Genomic DNA, 18,185 nt, shown 5'->3' with positions numbered 1-18,185 from the left:
CATAATAGACTTACAATGCTGTCCTCGACGTGACAGTGCTACAGGACCAAACATCGGTAGGGTTTCCAAGTCCTGCGGGGCCCACTTGGGTTCCCAGCATTCCCTTATTTGGACAGTTGTGGAGAGGGGCAATTAGGTCATTTTCCACCTTCCCATACAGTTCCATGGCCACTGGGTGAGGTCCCCCAAGTCAGAACATCAAAACAACAGCAAATCATTCATGGGCGATGGCTCTGGGCGTTGGGTGCATCGCCCAGTGCATCGCCCAGAGTCTTCAAACCGAGATTTGGCTGAGTTTCCAAGGCTGCTGGTTATGGGCAGTGACCAAATCTTCTCCCCATGCATGTTAGGGTGTTAGGTGACCCCCGGGGTGATCTTAATTTTGGTCCATGTGGATTCTCCACTGGGCCCACCACTTGGCTGCCAAAGGTTGTCCAGACAGCCCAGTGAATAGTAACCCACGAATTTTCCCAGCCTCAGAACTTGGTTTCAATCACATGCAAAGCTGTATTTACATATCAAATGATAATCTAGGGCTGCTACCACCTAGGGCTAGGTCCCATGCAGCCAGGGCTTGCATCCAGGACTTCAAACACCCAAATAACAGCGCATCTGGCAGTGCAGCCATGCATAGCCATATTTCGGCTCCAAGACTAGCATAATAGATCTGTATTTTTACTTAAAATTCTCAGATCTTCCATGCTTTATACTTACATGGCAGATCTAGAGTAGTTCTAGGCAATTCCCAGCTGTTCTGGGCTGCCAGACAGCAAAAAATCACCCAAAACACAAGCATTCAAGGGGAGCAGCAAGTAGGGAGAGTGACTATAAACCTGAGCTGAGCTTGGGTGCCACGAAATCTGAGCTCAGATGTGTGAGCTACTCCTCCCTTCCTTCATTCTTCCCTTTCTTCTTCTTCTCCCTCTCTTTTCCTCTCTTTTCTTCCTTCTCCCTTCCCCACGATTTGAATAGTAGCCAAAGGGTTTAAATGAACCCATGGCACTGGTATATATAGGCCCAGCCCATACTAGGGTCTATTTGGCTACAAAGGCCTTGTTTCAAAATGAGTTTTTGGACTATTTCTCAATGATTTTGGGCATACTGGTGGGGTCCACAGTGAACCAAGGGTATGAGGTGGTCCCTCAGACTCGCCTCTACCTATGGAGGGTGCCCATGTCCAATATGAGTGGTCTTCATAATTTAAAATCAATTTAATATGCTATTTTACACTCTGGGTGATGTCTCTGGGCCTTGCTTGCATCGCCCAGTGCATTGCCCAGAGATTTCAGTAAGGTTGAATCTCAGTGGGGCTTGCACAGGGGTTTGACCCATGGTTAGGGCATTGTCCCCACATGCCAATTAGAGTTTTTTACACACTTTTCCAGGCGTGGGTCCCATAGTTATGGAGAGGAGAGAGATTACCTGGAGTACAGGCCATACATAATGCTGTGAGCTGTGCAGCTGCAAGGGTCAGTGATCCATCTACTGACAAGCATGTAGGATGATCCGCACAGGGTTTCTTCATCAATCCAAATCACTGGAGTGATACTCCACAGTGTTCTTGGTCGGCTGGTCAGGGGTTTCTGTCCTTCAATCAAATTCCAGCCAGTCAGGAGCAGGGTTTGACAGACATCCTATATTATGATGCATTTGAAAAGATGCTCCTGAAACCCGAGATGCTGAAAAGAGTGGAGTCTCCCCTATACGGTTTCAATGGGGCCCCGGTACAGGTGGAAGGATCGATTGAGCTGCTGGTTACCGTGGGGATAGAACCCAAACTCTCTACGGTGATGATGAACTTTTGAGTGGTAAAGGTGAATTCCACGCACAATGGAATATTGGGGCGACCAGGACTCAATGCGCTCCAGGCGGTGGTCTCAACCCCACACCTAGTCATTAAATTTCCCACTGATCCTGGGGTAGGGGAATGCCAAGGAAGCCAGGTGGTGGCCCGATGCTGCTATGAAGGATACCTGAGGACCAAAGGAAAGGAGCCACAGATGCATCTAATCCATTTGGATGACAACCGAGATGTCGGTGGGCAGGAGGGAAGTGAGCTAGCTGAGGAGTTGGTCCCTATGGAAATAGTGGAGGGGGACGCCACACGCACCATCCAGATAGGCGCAGGCCTAAATGGCAAAAGAAATGCCACCCTCATAAACTTCTTAAGGACAAATGCATCCATGTTTGCCTGGTCCACTGCTGATATGCCCAGGATAGACAGGAAGATAGCTGAACATAGGCTCAGCGTGTGCCCCATTACCAAGCCAGTATTCCAGAAGAAAAGAACCTTTGCCCCCGAGCGACTAGAAAAGGTAATTGAGGAGGTAACCAAGCTGCTTGACACCGGTTTCATCGAGGAGGCTATCTATCCAGAATGGCTTTCTAAAGTTGTAATGGTACCCCAGCCAAATGGCAAGTGGCGAATGTGTATTGACTTTACAGATTTGAGTAAAGCCTATCCTAAAGACTACTACCCCTTGTCTCATATTGATTTATTGATAGACGCCACAGCAGGCCATGAAATGCTTTCTTTCATGGATGCTTACTCAGGGTATAATCAGATCCGGATGTATGAACCTGATATATTGAAAACTTCTTTTATCGCAGGGAGGGATACATACTATTATATTCGCATGCCTTTTTGATTAAAGAATGTCAAAGCTTCCTACCAGCGCTTGGTAAACTACCTTTTCAGGCACCAAATAGGCCGCAATGTGGAAGTTTTTGTAGATGATATGCTGGTTAAAAGCTTAAAAGCACAAGATCACATTGCAGATTTGAATGAGGCATTCCAGGTTTTAAGAGAGAGCAAGATGAGGTTGAACCCGGCCAAGTGCGCCTTTGGAGTCACGTCAGGAAACTTCCTCGGTTTCATGGTCTCAAAAATAGGGATAGAGGCAAATCTGGTAAAGATCAAGGCTATACTAGAGATGCAACCACCTGGAAGAGTTAAGGAATTACAAGAACTCATGGGAAGAATAGCCGCACTCGGGAGATTTATCTCAACTTCAGGAGACTGATGTTTACCTTTCTTCAAGGCTCTCAAGAACCGAGCAAAGGAACGTGAAACCAAGAGGGCCAAGCTCACCTTCGAATGGACCGAAGAATGCTAGATAGCCTTCACAGAGCTAAAGAGATATATGGCACAACCCCTCTTCTATCAAAGCCAGAACCAGGGGACACATTATAGCTGTACTTGGCCATCACTGTTGTTGTAGTTAGCACGGTATTACTCCGAGGAGACGGGCGCACCCAAAAACCAATTTATTGTGTCAGCAAGGTACTCCTGGATGCCGAGACCAGGTATAGCAGTGTGGAGAAATATGCCTACGCGTTGGTTATGGTGGCTCGAACGTTAAGGCCATATTTCCAAGCTTACACCATTGAAATAATCATCAATCAGCCTTTAAAGAAGATATTTGTCAAACCCGACCACTCAGGAAGGCTAGTAGCGTGGTGCGTAGAGTTGGGGGGAATTCGATATCCATTACAAGCACCGAACTGCCATAAAGGCACAGGCCCTAGTGGATTTTGTGGTGGAATTCACACTCCCAGAAGAAGAAATCCCCCCACTGCAGAACCTGAAGAGGTGGTAGAAGAGTGGACACTGTATGTGGATGGTTCATCCAACACACAAGGGTGTGGGGTAGGATTGATACTAACCAGCCTTGGAGGGTTCCTGGTGTAGTATGCGTTGAGATTCGAATATCAGACAACCAATAATGGGGCCGAGTATGAAGCCCTGATTACAGGACTAAAACTGGCTCAAAGTCTGATGGTAAAGCGTATCACCATCCACAATGATTCACAACTAATAGTTAATCAGGTCAAGGGGGAGTATGAGGCAAAAGAATCACGAATGGCCCAGTACCTAAGAAGAGTGCAAGACCTGATCACAAAATTCAGCCAGTTTGAGATACGTCAGGTACCCAAGACACAAAATGCATCTGTAGATGCCCTCTCTAGGCTAGCCACCTCAGATTTTCAAGACCTGGGCAGAACAGTGTACCTGGATGTGCTCAGTACTCCAAGTATAGAGCAGTCCGAGGAGGTATTACCAATCGAGGTGGAACCTTGCTGGATGGACCCCTTAGTCAACTACCTTCAAGAGGGCGTACTGCCCACCGACAAGGAAGAAACAAAGAAAGTCAAAATGAGTGCAGCGAGGTACACGATGATTGGGGGAACACTATATAAAAAGGCATTTGTAATGCCCTATTTGAAGTCTCTCCGGCCATCTGACGGAGAGTATATTCTTCGGGAGATACACACAGACATTTGTGGACAACACTTGGGGGGCATAGCACTCGCCCATAAGGTCATTAGACAAGGATACTTTTGGTTGTACCTCTGTAAAGAAGCAATGAGTTTTGTCCGCAAATGCCTGAAATGTTAGAAGTTTGCACCCATCATGCGCCAACCAGCAACGGAGCTTACTTCAATCTCAAGCCCATTGCCCTTTGTCCAGTGGAGAATGGATATACTGGGGCCCTTCCCCAAGGCATCTAGAGGTAGATAATTTGTGGTAGTAGCCATCGACTATTTCACCAAATGGGTAGAAGCGGAAGCTTTGGCAACAATCACCATTGCAAAGGTTTGGAAATTCTTCCTCCATTCAGTCATCTACAGGTATGGAATCCCGAGGAGCCTCATTACTGACAATGGAAAGTAGTTTGAGCAAAAGTTCAAAGAATTTAGTGACCAATATGAGATTCAGCTAAGGAAGACCTCAGTAGCTCACCCCCAATCCAATGGGCTGGCAGAAGCAATGAACAAAATTTTGTTAGATGGGATCAAGAAAAAATTGGAAACGGCCCAAGATTTATGGGTGGAAGAGCTGCTTAACATTCTATGGGCATATCGGATAACCACGAGGTTGGCAACTGGTGAAATGCCCTTCATGTTGGCGTATGGAACAGAAGCGGTGCTCCCAATGGAGATAGGAGAAATCTCACTGAGGGTGCAACTCTATAATCCTGAGGTTAACAAGGAAGAACTAAGAATAAACATAGACCTGTTGGAGGAAATCAGAGAAATAGCCCGGGTGAGGAACGCAGTACACCAACAGCGGACAGCACGCCACTACAACACAAAGCTAAAAGCTAGAAGGTACCATCAGGGAGAGTTGGTCCTACACAAGGTAGAAGCCTCAGACCCGAGATCCATGGAAAAGTTATCACCCAACTTGGAAGGACCATACAAAATCTCTAAACAAGTAGCCCCAGGAGCCTATCATTCGGAGACCCTGGAGGGGGTACCAATACCACAATCCTGGAATGCTGAGAACTTGTGAAGATTTTTTTAATAAAGGTCAGTTCCCAGTTGTTTGAATCCCAAATTGTCATTTATTGAAAGTTCAGGCCATGGCCGATAGAGACATCAATGATTAATCAAGCAAGTTAATGGCAAGCATAATGACTCTTTGTAATATTATTGACTCTTCGTAATATTATTATTTTTGTTACTAATAATGTGCCAGCAATCAACATAATGGTGAGTTGCACCATAGGGGCGTTTCCCCAAAGCAAAGATGATGGTCACCCGACCATAATGGTGAGTTGCACCATAGGGGCGTTTCCCTAAAGCAAAGATGATGGTCACCCGACCATAATGGTGAGTCACACCATAGGGGTGTTTCCCCAAATTAAAGACGATGGTCACCTGACCATAATGGTAAGTTCCACCATAGGGGTGTTTGCCCCAACCAAAGGAGGCGGCCATCCGAGCGTGGAGGAAAGCACCAGACAGGAATATAAGGCCAAGGCACACAAGAATAAAGTATCCAAAGGAAGTATACAAGAAAAATTGCTCGGATAATGAAACTCTTTTATTAGTATTCCAGTCTACCTGTACAAGTATGCAATGATTCAAGTACAAGCTTGCAAAGTAGTTACAACTTTCAAATACAAGTATACAGTGAGGTTTACAAGTACTCCGATGAAGCTATGCTCAGTTTTAGAACAAGTTCTCCCAAAGGAGAAAACGTGGCAAACTAATTGGCCAACCACACCGACAGGAGAAAGCTAACTTGGCAGAAGAAGGCTGATGAAAATTGAGCGTCAGGGGCCGTGAAGTATGAGACAGGGGTAGCATTGACAACGACATCGTATAAAATGATACTGAGCTCGACATTCATGATTCAATACCACCTGCTCCAAAGCGATCCCAAAAATCAAAAGGCAGCTGCTTTGCCAAATGGGATTCCCCATCAGCGTGCTGAAGCACCAAAATAGCCCTGTTACTACTCCCCTCAAATCACAGGAAGTGAGGAGCCCGAAGAGCATTAGGCATATCACTGGCTTCTGGTTCCCTAGCACACTGACAGATTCACACCACCACCCACCAAATGCGTTAACAATGAGGTCGGTGGCAAGCAGCCTCCTGAAGATTCTCCACCTCTCCGATGCAACCTTCCTTCTCCAAAGAGTTGACAAAGGGAAGACACACAGAGAGGCACCATTACGGCCCGTCAACCCAAAGGACATTGTGTGTCGATTGAGGATCGAAGCTGTGAAGAGAAATGTCGATCGAAGATTGAAGCCAAAAGTAATACTTCTAAGAAGGTAAACCTTCAGAAACATACAACCTTTGCATCTAAGAAAACAACGGCAACCAAAACACCATAAGAAACACAGAACTTCCACGGAAGGGCAACAGGAAGACAACATCGAAGAACCCATATCTCCATGGAAAGCAAAAGTGTGAAGGATACCAGCCCTATTTATAGGGCAAAACGCCGATTCGAAGGTGAAAGAGAATATTAAGAGAACAACTACCTCACTTAATGGGACGCTATGCCCAGGGCCACATCCTCTAACCCTAATGGACAAACGCTTCTCCAAAAATGGGAAGGGGTACGATTACCTAGGCAGCGATTCGGCTTCTGCGCCAACTCCATTAATGATGAAGCATACGAAACATCAGTCAAACAAGGAAATAATAAATGTTAGCATGGGGAATCTTCAAAAAATCTCTAAAAAGAGGATTCGTGCCATAATGAGTATTTATGTCAGAGAGAAGGGCAAACGTCACCAGAAGCCAAAGGAAAAGAAAGATTTGATAACTCAAGGAAAGAAAAACCAAGTAGCGCAGATTCAATAAATACCGAGCATAAAGCAAAACCTACCATATACATCAGAGGGGGAAAAAACCATTGCCCGAGGTACAACAACAACAGTTACAAGTGTGTGAGCTTGGGACGAGGTGGATTAGGGGGCAAAGGCCTTGGAACATTCTGTGGAGGAGGAAAGAAAGGTATGGACAATGTTAAGGGGTCAAGTACAACCTCCCATACAGAAACACAAGGCTCAAAACCCAATCTCATCTTACCCTAATTAAAATATGGGGCAACCTCCTTCACTCTGTTATATAGCCGCTGAGCGCCTTCTAAAGCCTTATCTGCACAAAAATGTTTAAATGTAGCTGATTGAACCACGTGATTAATTGTGAGGCTCATCATGGCATATTTCTTAGCCCATAGATAATCACTAACGTTATCCACAATATCCCGAGCAAGTTTCAGCCTGGCCAGTAGATCTTCCTCCCAGCGCTCAAGGGACTTATGATCTTTCAATTTTGCTTCCAACTGAGAATTATGCTTCCTCAGTATAGCATTGGCTCTGTCATATACTTCTATCCGAGATTGCAACTCCTTCTCACGCTTTAAAGTCTCCCAAGCCATGATATTGGACAAAGGAGGATGTTCCTAGGCAGAAAAGGGGAAAGGAGTCATGGTCGGTTATGCAACAAGACAGAGAAATCCAAAATAGCAATTAAGACTGTGGCCATCTTCCATTAATTGAAATGTGCGGGATTACAAAAAAAAAAAAAAAAAGAAACGACAATGTAATAGCATCTGACGGAATAGAGAAATTAAATCATAGGAGTATCTACAGCATCTTCAGGGGTCACGAGAGTAGCTGGAGTGGTTGATAGGACTGGGAGAAGATTCTCCTCTCCCTACTCGACACTCTGCACAACATTTTGCTCGGGGGCAATCTCAGGAGGACCAGAAGTCACTATTTTCCCAGTTCCACTAGCAGTAGCTCTACTAGGGCAGACTGAAGAGCTTTGCCCACCGACCTCATCAAGGGGCACCTGAGGAATCACAAAAGAAGAGGGATGAGGGATGTCCACTTTTCCAACTGAGGACCCAGGCTTGTAGGCGCCTGGCTCTAACAGCATAAGCATGTTCTCCACTTCGGATATCCCCTCGAAGTTGAAATCCGGTTGCCTCTCCTTCACTTGAACCCATATGGAGTGAGCAGTCTTCAGCATGGCCAGGGAAGCCTTCGCCATATGATGAACCTTGCAAGCTTCAGATTTAAGATACTCATTGAGGGCCTTGGTTCCAGCATCATTAATTCGAACCCTCAAACTATCCATCTCAACCTGCAACTCATAAAGAAATTGTTTCTTCTCTCCCAGCTTCTTTTTTACCTTCCCATAAGAGGTAACGAATGATCGGACTTGGTCCTCTGACTTCTCCAGACTCTCCTAAGCTGCCGCTAGCGCTTTCGCTACAGAGTCTTTTTCTGCCCTCAAAGTGATCAACTCGGTATTTAGGCAAGAGAACCATTCATCATTGTACTGGATAGCCTTCCTCAACTCTGTCATTTCACTCTTGGATTCTTGGTACATCGAGGCAACCTTCCTCTTGCGCTCTACTAACTTCGAATCAAAAGCCAAAGCCTAAAATAGAAGAGAATGAAGGTCAACAAGCCGAAAGAAACGAGAAAAAGTGTAAATTGAGGGAAGAACGTCACCTCATAGGCCTGTGCAAGGGTGGATTTCTCCAACGTCTCATTGGACATCTCAGAAAGCCAGTCCTGGTTGGCTAGGGCAACGCAATTCAGGGCCATATTCTCGACAGCCGCGATATTCCCAATCACCCTCTGGTCGTTACTAATGGACCATCGAGGAATGAACACATCAAGATTGGCCTTGCCCTTGCCCTTGTCCTTTTTGGTATTGTCGAGGGGAGGAAGACCTTTCCGGAACACGGAGGTGGAGCCAGAACTTTATCCCCTGCAACTTGAAGATCTTCCTCCTCTATGAAGGACGCCAGGGAATCCAGAGGAAACTCCACTGCAATCAATAAAAGGCAAGTATCAAATAAAGAGAAGGTTATAATACACCCTAAAACACCCCGGGGAGGGGGAAGGGAGGAATTTCCAAAATGCTCACCCGCTCTAGCTCACCTATATCTTGGACATTGATAACCTCTGCCTTGATGCGGCTCCTATCAGCTATCATCTTCTCCAAAGTCGCCTGGTCCTAGGACCAAGGGAGGAAATTTGTTTCCTGCCATGGTATTAGGGTAATTCCACGCGGTAGGACACCCAGGCTCCTCACAGACTAGCCAGAAAAACCTCTGCTTCCAGCCATGGTTGGACGACGACGGAGAATCCACTATGGGTACACCACGTTGGCAAAAGTAATACCACCTGGGATGACCACTATTCTGATTCAAGGTAAAGCACCTGATGAATAGAGCAGGGGAAGGGTACCTCCCCAGCTAAAAGCACTTGATTAAAAAGGTCCCAACACACCTCTAGCCGTTGGGTACCAGTTGGCTGGGAGCTATCTTATAGTGCCTGAGGAGTCGACCCACAAAATGAGAAAAGGGATATTAAAGTCCAGCTTCAAAGGCATTAAGGATAAGCCCCACCTCTCGGGGACGGGGCTGATTCAGTCTATCCTTGGGAGAGGGAACTCCAAGAACAACCTCCTCTAGAATCGCATAGACATTTTGGATTTCCAAAAGGTAATAATTAGTCAAAATGGAAGAAATTTCATCGACCCCTTTTCCAATGGTAGGATCCTGTTGCGGTTGTCAAACTCAATAACGCTTCCTCCCTAGCCATTTCATGGAGTCAAGGCTGGAGGTGCTGGCGAACACACCCGTGGAGCTCCTAGAAATAAATGCAGAGATTCTAGGACTTATGCCTCCAATTAGGGGAGATTGAAGGGAGATTCCCTGGTTTCTTTCCTAGGTAACCCCGTGGAATAATATCTCACCCTCGTCTAACAAGGATTCTACTTCTAAGTCATCTTTGGAAGAAGAACTTCTCTTGGATTTCCCCATTTCCCCGAGGCGGATACAAAAAGGAAGAAAAAGGAAATGCAGATAAAAAGAAAGAGAGAAAAGCACTTACTTGGGATGAAGAAGATTGCGATTGAAGGAGATAAGAAGGTACAGAACGATGTTAGGGCAGAACTCGAAGAAATATCTTTGACAAAGAACCTTGAAGATGATGAGATAAGAAAACTAAGGAAGGCTAAAACATTTTATACCCTTGGGGACACCCTCATAACTCCCGGTAGATCCAAATGTACAATTATTTTCAATGGACTAGATGACAGGGAGAGGAAAGGACCTAGACCTCGAAGAAAGGGCGTCATCATCAAAGAACTCCGGGAAAGTAAAGGAGTTCAAAAATTAAACTTTATGACGTCCCATCAATCTCCCCTCAAAAAGCGTGAAAAGCGACAGATATTTTGCTCCCACGCACTAACAGTGGCTAGTGGCGGTGCATGTATAGACGACCAATGAAGGGCAAAGATGTCTAATAGAGAAAGAATCATCTCCAACTAGGCTGGCCCCGTGTTAGCCAAACCCAGACCAACCATCCGAGCTCCCAACAATTTATCAAGGCCCATTGACGATGCATATCAAATTACTCCCTATACCTCAATCGAGGTAAAGGGAGTAGGGGGCACATGATATGCCATAATTTGTACTTCAAATCTTGATCGTACACATGGACTCCCCACGATTCATAAAGCAAAGGAAGTTGCAGGCATGCTTGGAGACTCCCACACGCCTGACGGTTATGAAGTTAGGCCCCACTACGGCAGTTACGTAACCACCAAGAGAAGGTCCCACTTGCGTCAAGAATCGTGGAGATCCTGAGATTTAAGGGGGAATCTCAATAGGAATGGGAGCTTTCCTAAAACCGTGCACCCAGAAAAGGAAACTACGGAAAGGGGAAGGATGGCCCAACCTTGCATCCATTACTATAAATTAAGGGCTAGACCCTTATGTAAAGAGAGAACTCAATTACCTATATTCAGTGTTCAATAAAGAATGAATATTTCGCAGTCTCATCTCCGGTATTCCCAATTCCCTCTAGTTATTTCATTAGCATATCAGTTGTGCCACCGGTAGATTTCTCTCCGGCAGAAATCTTTGCACAACAGTTTCCAACTCACTTTGAGTAATATCTACCTCAGTGTTGTAAGAATACTACTTGGTGAACTCCTTCACCACTACCTACCAGCTTTGAGTTTGAGTCGATTCTAAGTGGGTGAGCCACCTCAGAGCTGATCTAGCCAATAATTAAAGGAAGGCTTAACCCATTTAATTCTTAATAAAATCCCATGACTTGGCCACAGTAATGAAGATTTTCAGGTGGGCTTTCAGGTCTCCCATCCCATCGAACTTGTCAAGCTTCCATTTAAAGTCTTCAGGTATCCTCCCCATTGGGAAGAAGACCAAATCATCTTTTGGTTTCGCTACTACTTTCCCTTGCATAGTAATCTCCAATTTTTCAACTTTCTCCCTCATCTGTTTCTCTCTTTTAGTCTCAGGGGGATTCTGTGGAGTTTTGAGGACCACAACTTCTTCCTCTTCTATCACCAACTTGGGTTGTACTTTGGGTATTGGCGTCACCCTAGGTTCTTCGGGAATTTGTGCATTGTCTCCTTGAGACTAACTCTGCTTCTCTTGAACCATCTATATGACTAGCTGCCTCATCTCAGTCATCTCTCTTCGCATGCTGACCATTTTTTGACTCAAAACTTCTCCCAAAGAATCGGCCTCTGGTGGATCCATGGTACTCATAAAAGGAGGTGACCCTACTGGACTCTACCTTATGGGACTAGAAGATGGACTATGATTTCCATTGGACAAAGAGAATGGAGACTGGTGGAGGTGGGCCCCAGTTAATCTGCCGGCCTAACGGTCCCAAGCGGGCAACAAAGGGTTCTTTCATAACAGAATTGTGCCTTGCAAGGGAGAAAGATTGTTTTAGGATTTTGTGTGACAAATAAATTATCATTTTTTGTTTTTTTTATATCTTAAATAAGTATATATACATATCTATGTTTTGGTTTACACATCAAATATACAAACAGTGGTTGGATGGCGTGACGATTCATTTTTTACCGCTTCGCTCCACTTTTGGCCATAAATCCTCTCCTGCTCAATGGCTTCCAGAGATCGAATTAGGACCGCCACGAAGGGGCTTTTCACGGATCTCTCGATGGTCTATCCTCAGTTAATGTAGAGTACCTTTCATTTTTGGATAACCAGACCTCCATCAGTGACATAATGTCCTAGGTGGTGTACCATTTTTTGAGGGACTATCGAGGCTACATTTTCTTTTTGATACACCATCCCGGACGATTATGTCGCTTTCATCGAGGGACTATCGAGGGACAAATGGAGCCCTTTCCCATGACAAGTAAACTACATTAAGGAGGATATACTTCCAGGAACCTCATTTTTGACCCCGAAGGGTTGCTACGTTAGTTTATGGCGTATCCTAATCATATATGGTCTAATTTCCTACATGATGTGTCACACCCCAAACCACCCCTGGGAGGATTAGGTAGGTGACCCGAATTACATAATGGCAATCCGCCAAATCCCATGGATCTAGAAGCAGTTAATACATTCACGGTCCCACATTCATCACATTACTAAAAGCAAGATCAGAGTGCTGCAGACAAACTACAATTATAATAACAAAGGGAAAGCGTAGCGATATGGGAATGATGGTGATATATATATATACATATGTTCTGAAACATTCCCCAGTACAACCCACAACTGAAAAGTAAAACTGACATATACATAAGCAAAAGAAAAGTACATATATATATATAGGGCGAGATAACTCAACCCCGAAAAGAAAAGAAAAGACTAAGATAGGACTATGGATGGGGATAAACTGCTATAAAAAACAAAAAGGAGTCCCCAAGATAAAAAGCATCAGAAGCACCCCTACTGGTCTGCATCAATAACCACTGAGAATGCTTGCATCATCGGTACGACCTCCACCGGGGTCTACACCCATATCACCATTATAACCAGGGCTCTCCTCCTCGTAATGAGCCGCCATACCACAATGGCATCCACCTTCAGAATCATCTAGAGGAAAAACATATATAACAGAGTATGAGCCCCACTGAGCTTGTGAGCAAAACATATCATCATGCATGCACATGCAACCACATTCCACATGATCCTACATGATATGCAAGTCCAGATTATTTATTAGACACCTAGCAATACAACTAAGTCAGGTTAGTGCTGCTACAATCCCCAATACATGTATCCCTGGTGTGGGCTTGGTTACCCTTTCCCGTGATACACCCATTGAGTTGTCGGAGAGGACCAGCCGGCTCCAACATCTCCCTACCCAGGTCAGCCCGATCGGCCCTCTGGATTGAACTAGTGAGGTAACCGACTCAATATCATTCCACCTTACCGGTGCATAACCTTTATATGTGGCATATAGCCATAAATCACCTTTCGGTGCTTCCCAAGCTTGTAGCTCGAGGCTTCCGGGGAAATTTGCCCTGGGGCATCTCAGCTGTGCTGGGGCTTCCCGGCATAAACGCCTGAGGTTTTATAGTAGTCCTCACAGCCATCCAACACCTTAAGCCCTCTTGGCAAGGGTGCATAGCATGGGTGATGAAACTCTAGCCCCATGCCTATATGGCATCGTATGAGTTAGGCGGTGTCAACCGTATCCCATACTACGGGCTACCACCGGCCTCATTTCCAAGCTGACTATGGCATCTAGTCTAACATTCACAATCATCATGTTAAAATCACAGTGTTGATCAACAGACAAGCAATGTGTAATAGTTTTGAGTAATTGAACAGAATTAAATAACACAACATTTATAATTAAAGAATTTTAATTGCCGGCATAAATAATATTGTTACACATACATATACGATAACATTTCACTCACCTGGGTCTTGTTCTAAGAACTCAGTTGCAGTTTCAGTTTTGGCTGCAGTCTGGCTGTAGGCCTCGAGCACGGGATCAAATCCTAGATATAAATTAGAAATTTATCATTTAATATTCCAAACTATTTTTGGATGTCCTAAGGTTGATCTAAGCTCACTGGGTTGACTCGGTGCACAGTTGGTCATCACTTGGAATTCTCTGGGCCTTGCACTGGGCCTTAGGCTTATGTCCCTATGCATCATCCAGAGATAGTGTCCTAGGAGCAGAATGGTCATTTGTCACATTGGTACATGTCCCTAGGTTATTTTAGTCTCACAGTACAGTCCCCAACTTGGCGGTACTGCAGTACCATCACAGATAGGGTTTTCAAGTCCTGCGGGGCCCACTTGGGTATCCAAAGCATTCACACATGTGGATAGATGTGGGGAGGGGCATTTTGGTCATTTTCTACCTCCCTACACAGTATTATGGCCCATGGGTAGAATCCCCCAAATCAAATAAAAAAAATAGTGAAGTTTCATTCACTGGGCGATGTCTCTGGGTGATGTCTGCATCACCCAATGCATTGACCAGAGATTTCAAAACTGAAATCAGGCTAAGATTCCAAGGTTTTTAGCTATGGGCAGTGCATGGATCTTCTCCCCATGCATGTTAAGTCATCTTGGACCCCCAAGGGCATACTTTGCACTGGTCCAAGTGGATTTTCAATTGGGCCCACCATTTGGCTGCTAGGAGCTACCCGACAGCTAAGTAAATAGTAACCCAGGATTTCTTCAGTTGCAAATCAATGTTTTGACTGCATGCAAAGCTAGATTCATGTTTATTACAATGATCCAAGACTGCTACCACCTAGGGCTAGGTCCCATCCAGCCAGAGTATGCAATCAGGGCCACAAATAGCATGTTGTCAGTGTAACATAGCAGTGTAGCCAGGCACAGTTCTGGTTTCGGTTCCAGATGTAAAAATAGATGTGAAAATCATCATAAAATGGTTAGATCTTCCATGCATCATGCTTGCATGGTAGATCAGAGATGGTACATGGCAGTCCCCAGCTATTCTGGGCTGCCAGTGGCCAGATATCCATCAAAACACAGAGAAACAAGGAGGGCAGTAGTGAATCATCAAAGCAGCAGGTATGAGTAGGGATGTTTATGCCTGAACAAGTGTAGGGCTGCTCGAATCCAGGGCCTTGGAGGGCAAGGCTGCTCTCGTCCTTCTTCTCCTTCCCTCCTTTCTCTTCCTCTCCTTCTCTTTTCTCTCTTTTCTTTCTTCTCCCTTCCCCCACGATTTTAACAGTAGCCAAGGGTTCTAAAATGAGCCTAAGGCCCCCTATTTATAGCCCAGCCCATAACTAGGGATTGTTTGGCTGCTAAGGCCTATTTTTAAAATGCATTTTTTATTGCATTTTCAGCCATTCTGGGCACTCAGGTGGGGTCCACAGTGATCCACGAGTACGAGGTGGTCCCTCAAACTACCCTCAACCTATAGAGGGTGCCGATGTCAAATATGGGTGGTCTCATAGATCAAATCATTAAATATCAGTTTTTCCCACTCTGGACGATGTCTCTGGGTGATGTCTGCATCACCCAGTGCATCGCCCAGAGATTTGAGCAAGGTTGTAACTCTGTGGGCTTGCATAGGGGTTTGACCCAGGGTCAGGGCCTTGTACCCACATGTCATTTAAGGTCTTTTATACACATTTCTAGGGGTGGGACCCATAGTTATGGAGAGGAGAGAGAACACCTGGAGTCCAAGTAATACATTATGCTGAGGGTTGTACAATTGCAGGGATCAGCTGTCCATCTTCTGACAGGTATGTAGGATGACATCCCCAGGGTTTCTTCATCAATTTCAATCACTGGAGTAATACTCCATAGTGTGCTTGGGTGCCATGTCAGGGGTTCCTGTCCTTCAATCAAAATCCCAGTCAGTCAAGAGCAGGGTTTAACATGATGCATACAATGGGTAGGCTGATAGGACAGTAAAAGGTCACCCTTGATAGCACCTATATACGTATCGCTCGTGGTCACGAATCGTCAGTATGTGGTGCTTTTAAAAATACCTGGAGAGTAGGTCACATGATCTCAGAGTAATCTTTTAAAACTAGTGCCCTTTTTGAGTAGCGAAGTACCCCACGACACACTCGTGAACACCCTCGTTGGTACGATCTCAGTCAAATCAAAGTAGTGCCCTTTTTTAGTAGCGAAGTACCCCAGGGCACACTAGTGAATACCCTCATCGGTGAATCTAAACTTGTGCGGTAAATATCAAGGGTTGTGGCTTTGCCGCAAGTTACCCATATCTACATATAGGGTCCAACAACTAAGCAGGGAGCTATGTGTTTCTATCCGATCTTAAAGTACTTGGTATGATGTGCCCCACCTCCCCGGCGGTAGAGACACAACAGGGAGTACCCTCGTCGTTTGACTTCACTTCGAATACACATAATGCAGTGAGTACACAAAAGGGGTTAGCCGAACATGTTATCAATCAATAATGCAGAAGGAAGAATATTCTTGCATTCAATGGTAGCATCTAGTATTGAAAGCTTGACCATTAATCCCTAGTGGAGTTGCCATTGTGAGGTTCCATTCCTAAAAGCGCGTGTGAGGGGGTTTATTGTGTTCCCTACACTTGGCTCATTGGGTTTGGGGTTATGCTCCTCGGTCGAAGAGAGAGAAGGAATGTGTCTCCTTAAATGGTTATGATTTATCAGGGGATGGGGGTCATACAATTAAATGAAATGGATTCGCGACCTAGGATTAGGGCCTAGGACCCAATGGTGTAGCCCTATGAAGGGCTACTAGACTTCGTTTGTGTCACACCCCAAACCACCCCCTGGGAGGATTAGGTAGGTGACCCAAATTGCGTAATGGCAATCCGCCAAATCCCACGGATCTAAAAGCAGTTATTACATTCACGGATCCACATTCATCACTTTACCATAAGCAAGATCAGAGTGCTGCAGATAAACTACGATTACAATAACAAAAGAGAAAGCGTAGCGACACGGGAATGATGGTAATATATATATATACAAGTTTTTTGAAACATTCCCACCCAGATACAACCCACAAAGAGAAACTAAGTTGACAAAAGCAAGAAGAAAAGAAGAAATACATACATATATATACAGGGTGAGATAACTCAACCCCAAAAAGAAAGAAAGAAAACTACTGCAGAACCACAAGCAGAATGAGGAGAAAACTCCTAACAAAAACAAAAAGGAGTCCCCAAGATAAAAAGCATCAAGTGCACGCTTCAACAGTCTTCATCAATGACCACCGAGAATGCACGCATCATCGGCACGACCTCCATCGAGGTCCACACCATTATCATCATAACAACCAGGGCTCTCTTCCTCGTAATGAGCCTCCATGCCACAGCGACATCTATATGGAAAATCATCTAAGAAAAACATATATAATAGAGTGTGAGCCCCACTGAGCTCGTGAGCAAAACATATCATCATGCATGCACGTGCAACCACAATCCACATGATCCTACATGATATGCAAGTCCAGATTAATTATTAGCCACCTAGCAATACAACTAAGTCAGGTCAGTGCTACTACAATCCCCAATACATGTATCCCGGGTGTGGGCTTGGTTACCCCTTCCCGCGATACACCCATTGAGTTTTTGGAGAGCACTAGTCAGCTCCCGCATTCGTTCACCAAGGTTAGCCCGACCAGCCCTCTGTGATTAACCAGTAGGGCAATCCATCACTTTTCTCTTTTCTTTTCTTTTATGGCATACAGCCCATAATCACCATTCCGGTGCAAACACATTTCTTTTCATTTCATTTCTTTTCTTTTCTCATACACACATATGGTCACCCTCACAGGCATCCAACACCTTAACCCCTATTGGCAAGGGTGCGTAGCACGGGTGATGAAACTCTAACCCCCTGTCTATATGGCATTGTATGAGTCAGGTGGTGTCAACTGCATCCCATACTATAAGTTACCACAGGCCTCATTTCCAAGCCGACTACAGCATCTAGTATAACATTCACAATCATCAGATAATATTCACAGTGTTGATCAACAGACAATCATTGTGTAGTAATTTGAGTAATTGAACAGAATTAAATAACACAGCATTTATAATATGAATTTTAATTGCCAGCATAGCATCACAGTTACAAGTACATACACAATAATATTTCACTCACCTGGGTCTTGTTCTAGG

The sequence above is a fragment of the Telopea speciosissima genome, unplaced genomic scaffold, assembly GCF_018873765.1.
Source record: "Telopea speciosissima isolate NSW1024214 ecotype Mountain lineage unplaced genomic scaffold, Tspe_v1 Tspe_v1.0045, whole genome shotgun sequence".
In the NCBI taxonomy this organism is placed as follows: domain Eukaryota; kingdom Viridiplantae; phylum Streptophyta; class Magnoliopsida; order Proteales; family Proteaceae; genus Telopea; species Telopea speciosissima.
Note: the sequence above shows the minus strand (reverse complement) of the source record.